Genomic DNA, 20550 nt, shown 5'->3' with positions numbered 1-20550 from the left:
ATGCTGGAAAAGGAAATATCTTCACCTAAAAACTAGACAGAAGCATTGTCAGAAACATCTTTGTGATGACTGCATTCAACTCACAGAGTTGAACCTACCTATTGATAGAGAAGTTTTGAAACAACCTTTTTGTAGAATCTGCAAGTGAATATTTGGAGCGATATGAGGCCTCTGCTGGGAAATGAAATATCTTCCCCTAAAAGCTAGACAGAAGCATACTCAGAAACGACTTGGCAATGTGTGCATCCAACTCACAGAGTTGAACCTTCCTTTCCCTAGAGCAGTTTTGAAACACTCTTTTAGTAGAATCTGAAAGTGGATATTTGGAGCGCTTTGAGGCCAGTGCTGGGAAACGAAATATCATCACAGCAAAACTAGACAGAAGCGTTCTGCGAAAGTTCTTTGTGATGAGTGCATTCAACTCAGAGACTCGAAAGTTCCTTTTGATAGAACAGTTTTGAAACACTCCTTTTGTAGAATCTGCAAGTGTTTATTTGGAGCGCTTTCAGGCCTATGCTGGAAAAGGAAATATCTTCCCCTAAAAAGTAGATAGAAGCATTCTCAGAAACTTCTTGGTGATGTGTACATTGAACTCACAGTGTTGAACCGTTCTTTGGATAGAGAAGTTTTGAAACACTCTTTTAGCAGAATCTTCAAGTGGATATATGGAGTTCCTTGAGGCCTACGCCGGAAAAGGAAATATCTTCCCGTAGAAACTAGGCAAAAGCATTCTCAGAAAGTTCCCTGTGCTTTGTGCATTCAACTCACAGAGTTCAACCTTCCTTTTGATAGAGCAGTTTTGAAACACTCTTTTTGTAGAATCTGCACGTGGATATTTGGAACGCTTTGAGGCCTATGCTTCAAAAGGAAATATCCTGGCATAGAAACGGGACGGAAGCATTCTCAGAAACTTCTTTGCGATGAGAGCCTTCAAGTCACAGAGTGAAACCTTCCTTTTGATAGGCCAGCTTTGAAACACTGCTTCTGTAGAATCCGCAAGTGGATGCTTGGAGCTCTTTGAGGCTTAGGCTGGAAAAGGTAATATCTTCATATACAAACTAGACAGAAGCATTCTCAGAAACTTCTTTGTCATGTGGGGATGGAACTCACAGAGTGGAACATTCCTTTTCACAGAGCAGTTCTGCAACCCCCTTTTGGTGGAAACTGCACGTGGATGTTTGGTGCGATTGCGTCATCCAGTGGAAAAGGAAATACATTCAGACGAAAACTAGATAGAACCATTCTCAGAAACTTCTTGAGATGAGTGCATTCTACTCACAGAGTTGTACCTTCCTTTTGATAGAATAGTTTTGAAACACACTTTTTGTGCAAACCGCAAGTGGATAGTTGGAGCGCTTTGAGGCGTATGCTGCAAAACGAAATATCTTCACATACAAACTAGACAGAAGCATTCTCAGAAACTTCTTTGTGATGTGCGCATTCAACTCACAGAGTTGAAGCTTCCTTTTCATATAGCACTTTTGAAACGCTCTGTTAGTAGAATCTGCAAGGGAATATTTGGAGTGCTACGAGGCCAACACTGGAAAAGGAAATACCTTCACATGCAAACCAGACGGAAGCATTCTCAGAAACTACCCTGTGGCTTATGCATCCAACTCACTGAGAGGAATCTTCCCTTTGAGAGCGCAGTTTGGAAACACTCTTTTTGCAGAATTTGCTAGGGGATGTTTGGAGCGATTTCAGGACTAGGCTGGAAAAGGAAATATCTTCACTTAAACACTAGACAGAAGCATTGTCAGAAACTTCGGTGTGATGAGTGCCTTCAACTCACAGACCTGAACCTTCCTTTTGATAGAGCAGTTTTGAAACGCTCTTTTAGTAGCATCTGAAAGTGGATATTTGGAGCGCTTTGAGGCCAAGGCTGGAAAACGAAATATCATCACATAAAAACTAGACAGAAGCATTCTCAGAAACTTCTTTGTGATGAGTGGATTCAACTCACAGACTTGCACGTTCCTTTGGATAGGATAGTTTTGAAACACTCCTTTTGTAGAATCTGCGAGTGTTTATTTCGAACGCTTTGAGGCCCATGCTGGAAAAGGAAATATCTTCACCTAAAAACTAGACAGAAGCATTGTCAGAAACATCTTTGTGATGACTGCATTCAACTCACAGAGTTGAACCTACCTATTGATAGAGAAGTTTTGAAACACCCTTTTTGTAGAATCTGCAAGTGAATATTTGGAGTGATATGATGCCTCTGCTGGGAAATGAAATATCTTCCCCTAAAAGCTAGACAGAAGCATACTCAGAAACGACTTGGCAATGTGTGCATCCAACTCACAGAGTTGAACCTTCCTTTCTCTAGAGCAGTTTTGAAACACTCTTTTAGTAGAATCTGAAAGTGGATATTTGGAGCGCTTTGAGGCCAGTGCTGGGAAACGAAATATCATCACAGCAAAACTAGACAGAAGCGTTCTGCGAAAGTCCTTTGTGACGAGTGCATTCAACTCAGGGACTCGAACGTTCCTTTTGATAGAACAGTTTTGAAACACTCCTTTTGTAGAATCTGCAAGTGTTTATTTGGAGCGCTTTCAGGCCTATGCTGGAAAAGGAAATATCTTCCCCTAAAAAGTAGATAGAAGCATTCTCAGAAACTTCTTGGTGATGTGTACATTGAACTCACAGTGTTGAACCTTTCTTTGGAGAGAGAAGTTTTGAAACACTCTTTTAGCAGAATCTTCAAGTGGATATATGGAGTTCCTTGAGGCCTACGCCGGAAAAGGAAATATCTTCCCGTAGAAACTAGGCAAAAGCATTCTCAGAAAGTTCCCTGTGCTTTGTGCATTCAACTCACAGAGTTCAAACTTCCTTTTGATAGAGCAGTTTTTAAACACTCTTTTTGTAGAATCTGCACGTGGATATTTGGAACGATTTGAGGCCTATGCTTCAAAAGGAAATATCCTGGCATAGAAACGGGACGGAAGCATTCTCAGAAACTTCTTGGTGATGTGTACATTGAACTCACAGTGTTGAACCTTTCTTTGGAGAGAGAAGTTTTGAAACACTCTTTTAGCAGAATCTTCAAGTGGATATATGGAGTTCCTTGAGGCCTACGCCGGAAAAGGAAATATCTTCCCGTAGAAACTAGGCAAAAGCATTCTCAGAAAGTTCCCTGTGCTTTGTGCATTCAACTCACAGAGTTCAACCTTCCTTTTGATAGAGAAGTTTTGAAACACTCTTTTTGTAGAATCTGCACGTGGATATTTGGAACGCTTTGAGGCCTATGCTTCAAAAGGAAATATCCTGTCATAGAAACGGGACGGAAGCATTCTCAGAAACTTCTTTGCGATGAGGGCCTTGAAGTCACAGAGTGAAACCTTCCTTTTGATAGGCCAGCTTTGAAACACTGCTTCTGTAGAATCCGCAAGTGGATGCTTGGAGCTCTTTGAGGCTTAGGCTGGAAAAGGTAATATCTTCATATACAAACTAGACAGAAGCATTCTCAGAAACTTCTGTGTCATGTGGGGATGGAACTCACAGAGTTGAACATTCCTTTTCACAGAGCAGTTCTGCAACCCTCTTTTGGTGGAAACTGCACGTGGATGTTTGGTGCGATTGCGTCATCCAGTGGAAAAGGAAATACATTCAGACGAAAACTAGATAGAACCATTCCCAGAAACTTCTTGAGATGAGTGCATTCTACTCACAGAGTTGTACCTTCCTTTTGATAGAATAGTTTTGAAACACACTTTTTGTGCAAACCGCAAGTGGATAGTTGGAGCGCTTTGAGGCGTATGCTGCAAAACGAAATATCTTCACATAAAAACTAGACAGAAGCATTCTCAGAAACTTCTTTGTGATGTGCGCATTCAACTCACAGAGTTGAAGCTTCCTTTTCATATAGCACTTTTGAAACGCTCTGTTAGTAGAATCTGCAAGGGAATATTTGGAGTGCTACGAGGCCAACACTGGAAAACGAAATACCTTCACATGCAAACCAGACGGAAGCATTCTCAGAAACTACCCTGTGGTTTATGCATCCAACTCACTGAGAGGAATCTTCCCTTTGAGAGCGCAGTTTGGAAACACTCTTTTTGCAGAATTTGCTAGGGGATGTTTGGAGCGATTTCAGGACTAGGCTGGAAAAGGAAATATCTTCACTTAAACACTAGACAGAAGCCTTGTCAGAAACTTCGGTGTGATGAGTGCATTCAACTCACAGACCTGAACCTTCCTTTTGATAGAGCAGTTTTGAAACGCTCTTCTAGTAGCATCTGAAAGTGGATATTTGGAGCGCTTTGAGGCCAAGGCTGGAAAACGAAATATCATCACATAAAAACTAGACAGAAGCATTCTCAGAAACTTCTTTGTGATGAGTGGATTCAACTCACAGACTTGCACGTTCCTTTGGATAGGATAGTTTTGAAACACTCCTTTTGTAGAATCTGCGAGTGTTTATTTCGAACGCTTTGAGGCCCATGCTGGAAAAGGAAATATCTTCACCTAAAAACTAGACAGAAGCATTGTCAGAAACATCTTTGTGATGACTGCATTCAACTCACAGAGTTGAACCTACCTATTGATAGAGAAGTTTTGAAACACCCTTTTTGTAGAATCTGCAAGTGAATATTTGGAGCGATATGAGGCCTCTGCTGGGAAATGAAATATCTTCCCCTAAAAGCTAGACAGAAGCATACTCAGAAACGACTTGGCAATGTGTGCATCCAACTCACAGAGTTGAACCTTCCTTTCCCTAGAGCAGTTTTGAAACACTCTTTTAGTAGAATCTGAAAGTGGATATTTGGAGCGTTTTGAGGCCAGTGCTGGGCAACGAAATATCATCACAGAAAAACTAGACAGAAGCGTTCTGCGAAAGTTCTTTGTGATGAGTGCATTCAACTCAGAGACTCGAACGTTCCTTTTGATAGAACAGTTTTGAAACACTCCTTTTGTAGAATCTGCAAGTGTTTATTCGGAGCGCTTTCAGGCCTATGCTGGAAAAGGAAATATCTTCCCCTAAAAAGTAGATAGAAGCATTCTCAGAAACTTCTTGGTGATGTGTACATTGAACTCACAGTGTTGAACCTTTCTTTGGAGAGAGAAGTTTTGAAACACTCTTTTAGCAGAATCTTCAAGTGGATATATGGAGTTCCTTGAGGCCTACGCCGGAAAAGGAAATATCTTCCCGTAGAAACTAGGCAAAAGCATTCTCAGAAAGTTCCCTGTGCTTTGTGCATTCAACTCACAGAGTTCAACCTTCCTTTTGATAGAGCAGTTTTTAAACACTCTTTTTGTAGAATCTGCACGTGGATATTTGGAACGCTTTGAGGCCTATGCTTCAAAAGGAAATATCCTGGCATAGAAACGGGACGGAAGCATTCTCAGAAACTTCTTTGCGATGAGGGCCTTCAAGTCACAGAGTGAAACCTTCCTTTTGATAGGCCAGCTTTGAAACACTGCTTCTGTAGAATCCGCAAGTGGATGCTTGGAGCTCTTTGAGGCTTAGGCTGGAAAAGGTAATATCTTCATATACAAACTAGACAGAAGCATTCTCAGAAACTTCTTTGTCATGTGGGGATGGAACTCACAGAGTGGAACATTCCTTTTCACAGAGCAGTTCTGCAACCCCCTTTTGATGGAAACTGCACGTGGATGTTTGGTGCGATTGCGTCATCCAGTGGAAAAGGAAATACATTCAGACGAAAACTAGATAGAACCATTCTCAGAAACTTCTTGAGATGAGTGCATTCTACTCACAGAGTTGTACCTTCCTTTTGATAGAATAGTTTTGAAACACACTTTTTGTGCAAACCGCAAGTGGATAGTTGGAGCGCTTTGAGGCGTATGCTGCAAAACGAAATATCTTCACATACAAACTAGACAGAAGCATTCTCAGAAACTTCTTTGTGATGTGCGCATTCAACTCACAGAGTTGAAGGTTTCTTTTCATATAGCACTTTTGAAACGCTCTGTTAGTAGAATCTGCAAGGGAATATTTGGAGTGCTACGAGGCCAACACTGGAAAAGGAAATACCTTCACATGCAAACCAGACGGAAGCATTCTCAGAAACTACCCTGTGGCTTATGCATCCAACTCACTGAGAGGAATCTTCCCTTTGAGAGCGCAGTTTGGAAACACTCTTTTTGCAGAATTTGCTAGGGGATGTTTGGAGCGATTTCAGGACTAGGCTGGAAAAGGAAATATCTTCACTTAAACACTAGACAGAAGCATTGTCAGAAACTTCGGTGTGATGAGTGCATTCAACTCACAGACCTGAACCTTCCTTTTGATAGAGCAGTTTTGAAACGCTCTTTTAGTAGCATCTGAAAGTGGATATTTGGAGCGCTTTGAGGCCAAGGCTGGAAAACGAAATATCATCACATAAAAACTAGACAGAAGCATTCTCAGAAACTTCTTTGTGATGAGTGGATTCAACTCACAGACTTGCACGTTCCTTTGGATAGGATAGTTTTGAAACACTCCTTTTGTAGAATCTGCGAGTGTTTATTTCGAACGCTTTGAGGCCCATGCTGGAAAAGGAAATATCTTCACCTAAAAACTAGACAGAAGCATTGTCAGAAACATCTTTGTGATGACTGCATTCAACTCACAGAGTTGAACCTACCTATTGATAGAGAAGTTTTGAAACAACCTTTTTGTAGAATCTGCAAGTGAATATTTGGAGCGATATGAGGCCTCTGCTGGGAAATGAAATATCTTCCCCTAAAAGCTAGACAGAAGCATACTCAGAAACGACTTGGCAATGTGTGCATCCAACTCACAGAGTTGAACCTTCCTTTCCCTAGAGCAGTTTTGAAACACTCTTTTAGTAGAATCTGAAAGTGGATATTTGGAGCGCTTTGAGGCCAGTGCTGGGAAACGAAATATCATCACAGCAAAACTAGACAGAAGCGTTCTGCGAAAGTTCTTTGTGATGAGTGCATTCAACTCAGAGACTCGAAAGTTCCTTTTGATAGAACAGTTTTGAAACACTCCTTTTGTAGAATCTGCAAGTGTTTATTTGGAGCGCTTTCAGGCCTATGCTGGAAAAGGAAATATCTTCCCCTAAAAAGTAGATAGAAGCATTCTCAGAAACTTCTTGGTGATGTGTACATTGAACTCACAGTGTTGAACCGTTCTTTGGATAGAGAAGTTTTGAAACACTCTTTTAGCAGAATCTTCAAGTGGATATATGGAGTTCCTTGAGGCCTACGCCGGAAAAGGAAATATCTTCCCGTAGAAACTAGGCAAAAGCATTCTCAGAAAGTTCCCTGTGCTTTGTGCATTCAACTCACAGAGTTCAACCTTCCTTTTGATAGAGCAGTTTTGAAACACTCTTTTTGTAGAATCTGCACGTGGATATTTGGAACGCTTTGAGGCCTATGCTTCAAAAGGAAATATCCTGGCATAGAAACGGGACGGAAGCATTCTCAGAAACTTCTTTGCGATGAGAGCCTTCAAGTCACAGAGTGAAACCTTCCTTTTGATAGGCCAGCTTTGAAACACTGCTTCTGTAGAATCCGCAAGTGGATGCTTGGAGCTCTTTGAGGCTTAGGCTGGAAAAGGTAATATCTTCATATACAAACTAGACAGAAGCATTCTCAGAAACTTCTTTGTCATGTGGGGATGGAACTCACAGAGTGGAACATTCCTTTTCACAGAGCAGTTCTGCAACCCCCTTTTGGTGGAAACTGCACGTGGATGTTTGGTGCGATTGCGTCATCCAGTGGAAAAGGAAATACATTCAGACGAAAACTAGATAGAACCATTCTCAGAAACTTCTTGAGATGAGTGCATTCTACTCACAGAGTTGTACCTTCCTTTTGATAGAATAGTTTTGAAACACACTTTTTGTGCAAACCGCAAGTGGATAGTTGGAGCGCTTTGAGGCGTATGCTGCAAAACGAAATATCTTCACATACAAACTAGACAGAAGCATTCTCAGAAACTTCTTTGTGATGTGCGCATTCAACTCACAGAGTTGAAGCTTCCTTTTCATATAGCACTTTTGAAACGCTCTGTTAGTAGAATCTGCAAGGGAATATTTGGAGTGCTACGAGGCCAACACTGGAAAAGGAAATACCTTCACATGCAAACCAGACGGAAGCATTCTCAGAAACTACCCTGTGGCTTATGCATCCAACTCACTGAGAGGAATCTTCCCTTTGAGAGCGCAGTTTGGAAACACTCTTTTTGCAGAATTTGCTAGGGGATGTTTGGAGCGATTTCAGGACTAGGCTGGAAAAGGAAATATCTTCACTTAAACACTAGACAGAAGCATTGTCAGAAACTTCGGTGTGATGAGTGCCTTCAACTCACAGACCTGAACCTTCCTTTTGATAGAGCAGTTTTGAAACGCTCTTTTAGTGGCATCTGAAAGTGGATATTTGGAGCGCTTTGAGGCCAAGGCTGGAAAACGAAATATCATCACATAAAAACTAGACAGAAGCATTCTCAGAAACTTCTTTGTGATGAGTGGATTCAACTCACAGACTTGCACGTTCCTTTGGATAGGATAGTTTTGAAACACTCCTTTTGTAGAATCTGCGAGTGTTTATTTCGAACGCTTTGAGGCCCATGCTGGAAAAGGAAATATCTTCACCTAAAAACTAGACAGAAGCATTGTCAGAAACATCTTTGTGATGACTGCATTCAACTCACAGAGTTGAACCTACCTATTGATAGAGAAGTTTTGAAACACCCTTTTTGTAGAATCTGCAAGTGAATATTTGGAGTGATATGATGCCTCTGCTGGGAAATGAAATATCTTCCCCTAAAAGCTAGACAGAAGCATACTCAGAAACGACTTGGCAATGTGTGCATCCAACTCACAGAGTTGAACCTTCCTTTCTCTAGAGCAGTTTTGAAACACTCTTTTAGTAGAATCTGAAAGTGGATATTTGGAGCGCTTTGAGGCCAGTGCTGGGAAACGAAATATCATCACAGCAAAACTAGACAGAAGCGTTCTGCGAAAGTCCTTTGTGACGAGTGCATTCAACTCAGGGACTCGAACGTTCCTTTTGATAGAACAGTTTTGAAACACTCCTTTTGTAGAATCTGCAAGTGTTTATTTGGAGCGCTTTCAGGCCTATGCTGGAAAAGGAAATATCTTCCCCTAAAAAGTAGATAGAAGCATTCTCAGAAACTTCTTGGTGATGTGTACATTGAACTCACAGTGTTGAACCTTTCTTTGGAGAGAGAAGTTTTGAAACACTCTTTTAGCAGAATCTTCAAGTGGATATATGGAGTTCCTTGAGGCCTACGCCGGAAAAGGAAATATCTTCCCGTAGAAACTAGGCAAAAGCATTCTCAGAAAGTTCCCTGTGCTTTGTGCATTCAACTCACAGAGTTCAAACTTCCTTTTGATAGAGCAGTTTTTAAACACTCTTTTTGTAGAATCTGCACGTGGATATTTGGAACGATTTGAGGCCTATGCTTCAAAAGGAAATATCCTGGCATAGAAACGGGACGGAAGCATTCTCAGAAACTTCTTGGTGATGTGTACATTGAACTCACAGTGTTGAACCTTTCTTTGGAGAGAGAAGTTTTGAAACACTCTTTTAGCAGAATCTTCAAGTGGATATATGGAGTTCCTTGAGGCCTACGCCGGAAAAGGAAATATCTTCCCGTAGAAACTAGGCAAAAGCATTCTCAGAAAGTTCCCTGTGCTTTGTGCATTCAACTCACAGAGTTCAACCTTCCTTTTGATAGAGAAGTTTTGAAACACTCTTTTTGTAGAATCTGCACGTGGATATTTGGAACGCTTTGAGGCCTATGCTTCAAAAGGAAATATCCTGTCATAGAAACGGGACGGAAGCATTCTCAGAAACTTCTTTGCGATGAGGGCCTTGAAGTCACAGAGTGAAACCTTCCTTTTGATAGGCCAGCTTTGAAACACTGCTTCTGTAGAATCCGCAAGTGGATGCTTGGAGCTCTTTGAGGCTTAGGCTGGAAAAGGTAATATCTTCATATACAAACTAGACAGAAGCATTCTCAGAAACTTCTGTGTCATGTGGGGATGGAACTCACAGAGTTGAACATTCCTTTTCACAGAGCAGTTCTGCAACCCTCTTTTGGTGGAAACTGCAAGTGGATGTTTGGTGCGATTGCGTCATCCAGTGGAAAAGGAAATACATTCAGACGAAAACTAGATAGAACCATTCTCAGAAACTTCTTGAGATGAGTGCATTCTACTCACAGAGTTGTACCTTCCTTTTGATAGAATAGTTTTGAAACACACTTTTTGTGCAAACCACAAGTGGATAGCTGGAGCGCTTTGAGGCGTATGCTGCAAAACGAAATATCTTCACAGAAAAACTAGACAGAAGCATTCTCAGAAACTTCTTTGTGATGTGCGCATTCAACTCACAGAGTTGAAGCTTCCTTTTCATATAGCACTTTTGAAACGCTCTGTTAGTAGAATCTTCAAGGGAATATTTGGAGTGCTACGAGGCCAACACTGGAAAAGGAAATACCTTCACATGCAAACCAGACGGAAGCATTCTCAGAAACTACCCTGTGCTTTATGCATTCAACTCACTGAGAGGAATCTTCCCTTTGAGAGCGCAGTTTGGAAACACTCTTTTTGCAGAATTTGCTAGGGGATGTTTGGAGCGATTTCAGGACTAGGCTGGAAAAGGAAATATCTTCACTTAAACACTAGACAGAAGCATTGTCAGAAACTTCGGTGTGATGAGTGCATTCAACTCACAGACCTGAACCTTCCTTTTGATAGAGCAGTTTTGAAACGCTCTTTTAGTAGCATCTGAAAGTGGATATTTGGAGCGCTTTGAGGCCAAGGCTGGAAAACGAAATATCATCACATAAAAACTAGACCGAAGCATTCTCAGAAACTTCTTTGTGATGAGTGGATTCAACTCACAGACTTGCACGTTCCTTTGGATAGGATAGTTTTGAAACACTCCTTTTGTAGAATCTGCGAGTGTTTATTTTGAAAGCTTTGAGGCCCATGCTGGAAAAGGAAATATCTTCACCTAAAAACTAGACAGAAGCATTGTCAGAAACATCTTTGTGATGACTGCATTCAACTCACAGAGTTGAACCTACCTATTGATAGAGAAGTTTTGAAACACCCTTTTTGTAGAATCTGCAAGTGAATATTTGGAGCGATATGAGGCCTCTGCTGGGAAATGAAATATCTTCCCCTAAAAGCTAGACAGAAGCATACTCAGAAACGACTTGGCAATGTGTGCATCCAACTCACAGAGTTGAACCTTCCTTTCCCTAGAGCAGTTTTGAAACACTCTTTTAGTAGAAGCTGAAAGTGGATATTTGGAGCGCTTTGAGGCCAGTGCTGGGAAACGAAATATCATCACAGAAAAACTAGACAGAAGCATTCTGCGAAAGTTCTTTGTGATGAGTGCATTCAACTCAGAGACTCGAACGTTCCTTTTGGTAGAACAGTTTTGAAACACTCCTTTTGTAGAATCTGCAAGTGTTTATTTGGAGCGCTTTCAGGCCTATGCTGGAAAAGGAAATATCTTCCCCTAAAAAGTAGATAGAAGCATTCTCAGAAACTTCTTGGTGATGTGTACATTGAACTCACAGTGTTGAACCTTTCTTTGGAGAGAGAAGTTTTGAAACACTCTTTTAGCAGAATCTTCAAGTGGATATATGGAGTTCCTTGAGGCCTACGCCGGAAAAGGAAATATCTTCCCGTAGAAACTAGGCAAAAGCATTCTCAGAAAGTTCCCTGTGCTTTGTGCATTCAACTCACAGAGTTCAACCTTCCTTTTGATAGAGCAGTTTTGAAACACTCTTTTTGTAGAATCTGCACGTGGATATTTGGAACGCTTTGAGGCCTATGCTTCAAAAGGAAATATCCTGGCATAGAAACGGGACGGAAGCATTCTCAGAAACTTCTTTGCGATGAGGGCCTTCAAGTCACAGAGTGAAACCTTCCTTTTGATAGGCCAGCTTTGAAACACTGCTTCTGTAGAATCCGCAAGTGGATGCTTGGAGCTCTTTGAGGCTTAGGCTGGAAAAGGTAATATCTTCATATACAAACTAGACAGAAGCGTTCTCAGAAACTTATTTGTCATGTGGTGATGGAACTCACAGAGTTGAACATTCCTTTTCACAGAGCAGTTCTGCAACCCTCTTTTGGTGGAAACTGCAAGTGGATGTTTGGTGCGATTGCGTCATCCAGTGGAAAAGGAAATACATTCAGACGAAAACTAGATAGAACCATTCTCAGAAACTTCTTGAGATGAGTGCATTCTACTCACAGAGTTGTACCTTCCTTTTGATAGAATAGTTTTGAAACACACTTTTTGTGCAAACCGCAAGTGGATAGTTGGAGCGCTTTGAGGCGTATGCTGCAAAACGAAATATCTTCACATAAAAACTAGACAGAAGCATTCTCACAAACTTCTTTGTGATGTGCGCATTCAACTCACAGAGTTGAAGCTTCCTTTTCATATAGCACTTTTGAAACGCTCTGTTAGTAGAATCTGCAAGGGAATATTTGGAGTGCTACGAGGCCAACACTGGAAAAGGAAATACCTTCACATGCAAACCAGACGGAAGCATTCTCAGAAACTACCCTGTGCTTTATGCATTCAACCCACTAAGAGGAATCTTCCCTTTGAGAGCGCAGTTTGGAAACACTCTTTTTGCAGAATTTGCTAGGGGATGTTGGGAGTGATTTCAGGACTAGGCTGGAAAAGGAAATATCTTCACTTAAACACTAGACAGAAGCATTGTCAGAAACTTCGGTGTGATGAGTGCATTCAACTCACAGACCTGAACGTTCCTTTTCATAGAGCAGTTTTGAAACGCTCTTTTAGTAGCATCTGAAAGTGGATATTCGGAGCGCTTTGAGGCCAAGGCTGGAAAACGAAATATCATCACATAAAAACTAGACAGAAGCATTCTCAGAAACTTCTTTGTGATGAGTGGATTCAACTCACAGACTTGCACGTTCCTTTGGATAGGATAGTTTTGAAACACTCCTTTTGTAGACTCTGCGAGTGTTTATTTCGAACACTTTGAGGCCTATGCTGGAAAAGGAAATATCTTCACCTAAAAACTAGACAGAAGCATTGTCAGAAACATCTTTGTGATGACTGCATTCAACTCACAGAGTTGAACCTACCTATTGATAGAGAAGTTTTGAAACACCCTTTTTGTAGAATCTGCAAGTGAATATTTGGAGCGATATGAGGCCTCTGCTGGGAAATGAAATATCTTCCCCTAAAAGCTAGACAGAAGCATACTCAGAAACGACTTGGCAATGTGTGCATCCAACTCACAGAGTTGAACCTTCCTTTCCCTAGAGAAGTTTTGAAACACTCTTTTAGTAGAATCTGAAAGTGGATATTTGGAGCGCTTTGAGGCCAGTGCTGGGAAACGAAATATCATCACAGAAAAACTAGACAGAAGCGTTCTGCGAAAGTTCTTTGTGATGAGTGCATTCAACTCAGGGACTCGAACGTTCCTTTTGGTAGAACAGTTTTGAAACACTCCTTTTGTAGAATCTGCAAGTGTTTATTTGGAGCGCTTTCAGGCCTATGCTGGAAAAGGAAATATCTTCCCCTAAAAAGTAGATAGAAGCATTCTCAGAAACTTCTTGGTGATGTGTACATTGAACTCACAGTGTTGAACCTTTCTTTGGATAGAGAAGTTTGAAACACTCTTTTAGCAGAATCTTCAAGTGGATGTATGGAGTTCCTTGAGGCCTACGCCGGAAAAGGAAATATCTTCCCGTAGAAACTAGGCAAAAGCATTCTCAGAAAGTTCCCTGTGCTTTGTGCATTGAACTCACAGAGTTCAACCTACTTTTGATAGAGCAGTTTTGAAACACTCTTTTTGTAGAATCTGCACGTGGATATTTGGAACGCTTTGAGGCCTATGCTTCAAAAGGAAATATCCTGGCATAGAAACGGGACGGAAGCATTCTCAGAAACTTCTTTGCGATGAGGGCCTTCAAGTCACAGAGTGAAACCTTCCTTTTGATAGGCCAGCTTTGAAACACTGCTTCTGTAGAATCCGCAAGTGGATGCTTGGAGCTCTTTGAGGCTTAGGCTGGAAAAGGTAATATCTTCATATACAAACTAGACAGAAGCATTCTCAGAAACTTCTTTCTCATGTGGGGATGGAACTCACAGAGTTGAACATTCCTTTTCACAGAGCAGTTCTGCAACCCTCTTTTGGTGGAAACTGCAAGTGGATGTTTGGTGCGATTGCGTCATCCAGTGGAAAAGGAAATACATTCAGACGAAAACTAGATAGAACCATTCTCAGAAACTTCTTGAGATGAGTGCATTCTACTCACAGAGTTGTACCTTCCTTTTGATAGAATAGTTTTGAAACACACTTTTTGTGCAAACCGCAAGGGGATAGTTGGAGCGCTTTGAGGCGTATGCTGCAAAACGAAATATCTTCACATAAAAACCAGACAGAAGCATTCTCAGAAACTTCTTTGTGATGTACGCATTCAACTCACAGAGTTGAAGCTTCCTTTTCATATAGCACTTTTGAAACGCTCTGTTAGTAGAATCTGCAAGGGAATATTTGGAGTGCTACGAGGCCAACACTGGAAAAGGAAATACCTTCACATACAAACCAGACGGAAGCATTCTCAGAAACTACCCTGTGCTTTATGCATTCAACTCACTGAGAGGAATCTTCCCTTTGAGAGCACAGTTTGGAAACACTCTTTTTGCAGAATTTGCTAGGGGATGTTTGGAGCGATTTCAGGACTAGGCTGGAAAAGGAAATATCTTCACTTAAACACTAGACAGAAGCATTGTCAGAAACTTCGGTGTGATGAGTGCATTCAACTCACAGACCTGAACCTTCCTTTTGATAGAGCAGTTTTGAAACGCTCTTTTAGTAGCATCTGAAAGTGGATATTTGGAGCGCTTTCAGGCCAAGGCTGGAAAAAAAAATATCATCACATAAAAACTAGACAGAAGCATTCTCAGAAACTTCTTTGTGATGAGTGGATTCAACTCACAGACTTGCACGTTCCTTTGGATAGGATAGTTTTGAAACACTCCTTTTGTAGAATCTGCGAGTGTTTATTTCGAATGCTTTGAGGCCCATGCTGGAAAAGGAAATATCTTCACCTAAAAACTAGACAGAAGCATTGTCAGAAACATCTTTGTGATGACTGCATTCAACTCACAGAGTTGAACCTACCTATTGATAGAGAAGTTTTGAAACACCCTTTTTGTAGAATCTGCAAGTGAATATTTGGAGCGATATGAGGCCTCTGCTGGGAAATGAAATATCTTCCCCTAAAAGCTAGACAGAAGCATACTCAGAGACGACTTGGCAATGTGTGCATCCAACTCACAGAGTTGAACCTTCCTTTCCCTAGAGCAGTTTTGAAACACTCTTTTAGTAGAATCTGAAAGTGGACATTTGGAGCGCTTTGAGGCCAGTGCTGGGAAACGGAATATCATCACAGAAAAACTAGACAGAAGCGTTCTGCGAAAGTTCTTTGTGATGAGTGCATTCAACTCAGAGACTCGAACGTTCCTTTTGATAGAACAGTTTTGAAACACTCCTTTTGTAGAATCTGCAAGTGTTTATTTGGAGCGCTTTCAGGCCTATGCTGGAAAAGGAAATATCTTCCCCTAAAAAGTAGATAGAAGCATTCTCAGAAACTTCTTGGTGATGTGTACATTGAACTCACAGTGTTGAACCTTTCTTTGGAGAGAGAAGTTTTGAAACACTCTTTTAGCAGAATCTTCAAGTGGATATATTGAGTTCCCTGAGGCCTACGCCGGAAAAGGAAATATCTTCCCGTAGAAACTAGGCAAAAGCATTCTCAGAAAGTTCCCTGTGCTTTGTGCATTCAACTCACAGAGTTCAACCTTACTTTTGATAGAGCAGTTTTGAAACACTCTTTTTGTAGAATCTGCACGTGGATATTTGGAACGCTTTGAGGCCTATGCTTCAAAAGGAAATATCCTGGCATAGAAACGGGACGGAAGCATTCTCAGAAACTTCTTTGCGATGAGGGCCTTCAAGTCACAGAGTGAAACCTTCCTTTTGATAGGCCAGCTTTGAAACACTGCTTCTGTAGAATCCGCAAGTGGATGCTTGGAGCTCTTTGAGGCTTAGGCTGGAAAAGGTAATATCTTCATATACAAACTAGACAGAAGCATTCTCAGAAACTTCTTTCTCATGTGGGGATGGAACTCACAGAGTTGAACATTCCTTTTCACAGAGCAGTTCTGCAATCCTCTTTTGGTGGAAACTGCAAGTGGATGTTTGGTGCGATTGCGTCATCCAGTGGAAAAGGAAATACATTCAGACGAAAACTAGATAGAACCATTCTCAGAATCTTCTTGAGATGAGTGCATTCTACTCACAGAGTTGTACCTTCCTTTTGATAGAATAGTTTTGAAACACACTTTTTGTGCAAACCGCAAGTGGATAGTTGGAGCGCTTTGAGGCGTATGCTGCAAAACGAAATATCTTCACATACAAACTAGACAGAAGCATTCTCAGAAACTTCTTTGTGATGTGCGCATTCAACTCACAGAGTTGAAGCTTCCTTTTCATATAGCACTTTTGAAACGCTCTGTTAGTAGAATCTGCAAGGGAATATTTGGAGTGCTACGAGGCCAACACTGGAAAAGGAAATACCTTCACATGCAAACCAGACGGAAGCATTCTCAGAAACTACCCTGTGCTTTATGCATTCAACTCACTGAGAGGAATCTTCCCTTTGAGAGCGCAGTTTGGAAACACTCTTTTTGCAGAATTTGCTAGGGGATGTTTGGAGCGATTTCAGGACTAGGCTGGAAAAGGAAATATCTTCACTTAAACACTAGACAGAAGCATTGTCAGAAACTTCGGTGTGATGAGTGCATTCAACTCACAGAACTGAACCTTCCTTTTGATAGAGCAGTTTTGAAACGCTCTTTTAGTAGCATCTGAAAGTGGATATTTGGAGCGCTTTGAGGCCAAGGCTGGAAAACGAAATATCATCACATAAAAACTAGACAGAAGCATTCTCAGAAACTTCTTTGTGATGAGTGGATTCAACTCACAGACTTGCACGTTCCTTTGGATAGGATAGTTTTGAAACACTCCTTTTGTAGAATCTGCGAGTGTTTATTTCGAACGCTTTGAGGCCCATGCTGGAAAAGGAAATATCTTCACCTAAAAACTAGACAGAAGCATTGTCAGAAACATCTTTGTGATGACTGCATTCAACTCACAGAGTTGAACCTACCTATTGATAGAGAAGTTTTGAAACACCCTTTTTGTAGAATCTGCAAGTGAATATTTGGAGCGATATGAGGCCTCTGCTGGGAAATGAAATGTCTTCCCCTAAAAGCTAGACAGAAGCATACTCAGAAACGACTTGGCAATGTGTGCATCCAACTCACAGAGTTGAACCTTCCTTTCCCTATAGAAGTTTTGAAACACTCTTTTAGTAGAATCTGAAAGTGGATATTTGGAGCGCTTTGAGGCCAGTGCTGGGAAACGAAATATCATCACAGAAAAACTAGACAGAAGCGTTCTGCGAAAGTTCTTTGTGATGAGTGCATTCAACTCAGGGACTCGAACGTTCCTTTTGGTAGAACAGTTTTGAAACACTCCTTTTGTAGAATCTGCAAGTGTTTCTTTGGAGCGCATTCAGGCCTATGCTGGAAAAGGAAATATCTTCCCCTAAAAAGTAGATAGAAGCATTCTCAGAAACTTCTTGGTGATGTGTACATTGAACTCACAGTGTTGAACCTTTCTTTGGAGAGAGAAGTTTTGAAACACTGTTTTAGCAGAATCTTCAAGTGGATGTATGGAGTTCCTTGAGGCCTACGCCGGAAAAGGAAATATCTTCCCGTAGAAACTAGGCAAAAGCATTCTCAGAAAGTTCCCTGTGCTTTGTGCATTCAACTCACAGAGTTCAACCTTCCTTTTGATAGAGCAGTTTTGAAACACTCTTTTTGTAGAATCTGCACGTGGATATTTGGAACGCTTTGAGGCCTATGCTTCAAAAGGAAATATCCTGGCATAGAAACGGGACGGAAGCATTCTCAGAAACTTCTTTGCGATGAGGGCCTTCAAGTCACAGAGTGAAACCTTCCTTTTGATAGGCCAGCTTTGAAACACTGCTTCTGTAGAATCCGCAAGTGGATGCTTGGAGCTCTTTGAGGCTTAGGCTGGAAAAGGTAATACCTTCATATACAAACTAGACAGAAGCGTTCTCAGAAACTTCTTTGTCATGTGGGGATGGAACTCACAGAGTTGAACATTCCTTTTCACAGAGCAGTTCTGCAACCCTCTTTTGGTGGAAACTGCACGTGGATGTTTGGTGCGATTGCGTCATCCAGTGGAAAAGGAAATACATTCAGACGAAAACTAGATAGAACCATTCTCAGAAACTTCTTGAGATGAGTGCATTCTACTCACAGAGTTGTACCTTCCTTTTGATAGAATAGTTTTGATACACACTTTTTGTGCAAACCGCAAGTGGATAGTTGGAGCGCTTTGAGGCGTATGCTGCAAAACGAAATATCTTCACATAAAAACTAGACAGAAGCATTCTCAGAAACTTCTTTGTGATGTGCGCATTCAACTCACAGAGTTGAAGCTTCCTTTTCATATAGCACTTTTGAAACGCTCTGTTAGTAGAGTCTGCAAGGGAATATTTGGAGTGCTACGAGGCCAACACTGGAAAAGGAAATACCTTCACATGCAAACCAGACGGAAGCATTCTCAGAAACTACCCTGTGCTTTATGCATCCAACTCACTGAGAGGAATCTTCCCTTTGAGAGCGCAGTTTGGAAACACTCTTTTTGCAGAATTTGCTAGGGGATGTTTGGAGCGATTTCAGGACTAGGCTGGAAAAGGAAATATCTTCACTTAAACACTAGACAGAAGCATTGTCAGAAACTTCGGTGGGATGAGTGCATTCAACTCACAGACCTGAACCTTCCTTTTGATAGAGCAGTTTTGAAACGCTCTTTTAGTAGCATCTGAAAGTGGATATTTGGAGCGCTTTGAGGCCAAGGCTGGAAAACGAAATATCATCACATAAAAACTAGACAGAAGCATTCTCAGAAACTTCTTTGTGATGAGTGGATTCAACTCACAGACTTGCACGTTCCTTTGGATAGGATAGTTTTGAAACACTCCTTTTGTAGAATCTGCGAGTGTTTATTTCGAACGCTTTGAGGCCCATGCTGGAAAAGGAAATATCTTCACCTAAAAACTAGACAGAAGCATTGTCAGAAACATCTTTGTGATGACTGCATTCAACTCACAGAGTTGAACCTACCTATTGATAGAGAAGTTTTGCAACACCCTTTTTGTAGAATCTGCAAGTGAATATTTGGTGCGATATGAGGCCTCTGCTGGGAAATGAAATATCTTCCCCTAAAAGCTAGACAGAAGCATACTCAGAAACGACTTGGCAATGTGTGCATCCAACTCACAGAGTTGAACCTTCCTTTCCCTAGAGCAGTTTTGAAACACTCTTTTAGTAGAATCTGAAAGTGGATATTTGGAGCGCTTTGAGGCCAGTGCTGGGAAACGAAATATCATCACAGAAAAACTAGACAGAAGCGTTCTGCGAAAGTTCTTTGTGATGAGTGCATTCAACTCAGGGACTCGAACGTTCCTTTTGATAGAACAGTTTTGAAACACTCCTTTTGTAGAATCTGCAAGTGTTTATTTGGAGCGCTTTCAGGCCTATGCTGGAAAAGGAAATATCTTCCCCTAAAAAGTAGATAGAAGCATTCTCAGAAACTTCTTGGTGATGTGTACATTGAACTCACAGTGTTGAACCTTTCTTTGGAGAGAGAAGTTTTGAAACACTCTTTTAGCAGAATCTTCAAGTGGATATATGGAGTTCCTTGAGGCCTACGCCGGAAAAGGAAATATCTTCCCGTAGAAACTAGGCAAAAGCATTCTCAGAAAGTTCCCTGTGCTTTGTGCATTCAACTCACAGAGTTCAACCTTCCTTTTGATAGAGCAGTTTTGAAACACTCTTTTTGTAGAATCTGCACGTGGATATTTGGAACGCTTTGAGGCCTATGCTTCAAAAGGAAATATCCTGGCATAGAAACGGGACGGAAGCATTCTCAGAAACTTCTTTGCGATGAGGGCCTTCAAGTCACAGAGTGAAACCTTCCTTTTGATAGGCCAGCTTTGAAACACTGCTTCTGTAGAATCCGCAAGTGGATGCTTGGAGCTCTTTGAGCCTTAGGCTGGAAAAGGTAATATCTTCATATACAAACTAGACAGAAGCGTTCTCAGAAACTTCTTTCTCATGTGGGGATGGAACTCACAGAGTTGAACATTCCTTTTCACAGAGCAGTTCTGCAACCCTCTTTTGGTGGAAACTGCACGTGGATGTTTGGTGCGTTTGCGTCATCCAGTGGAAAAGGAAATACATTCAGACGAAAACTAGATAGAACCATTCTCAGAAACTTCTTGAGATGAGTGCATTCTACTCACAGAGTTGTACCTTCCTTTTGATAGAATAGTTTTGAAACACACTTTTTGTGCAAACCGCAAGTGGATAGTTGGAGCGCTTTGAGGCGTATGCTGCAAAACGAAATATCTTCACATAAAAACTAGACAGAAGCATTCTCAG

This window comes from Pongo pygmaeus, chromosome 3 (genome assembly GCF_028885625.2).
Source record: "Pongo pygmaeus isolate AG05252 chromosome 3, NHGRI_mPonPyg2-v2.0_pri, whole genome shotgun sequence".
Classification (NCBI taxonomy): domain Eukaryota; kingdom Metazoa; phylum Chordata; class Mammalia; order Primates; family Hominidae; genus Pongo; species Pongo pygmaeus.
Note: the sequence above shows the minus strand (reverse complement) of the source record.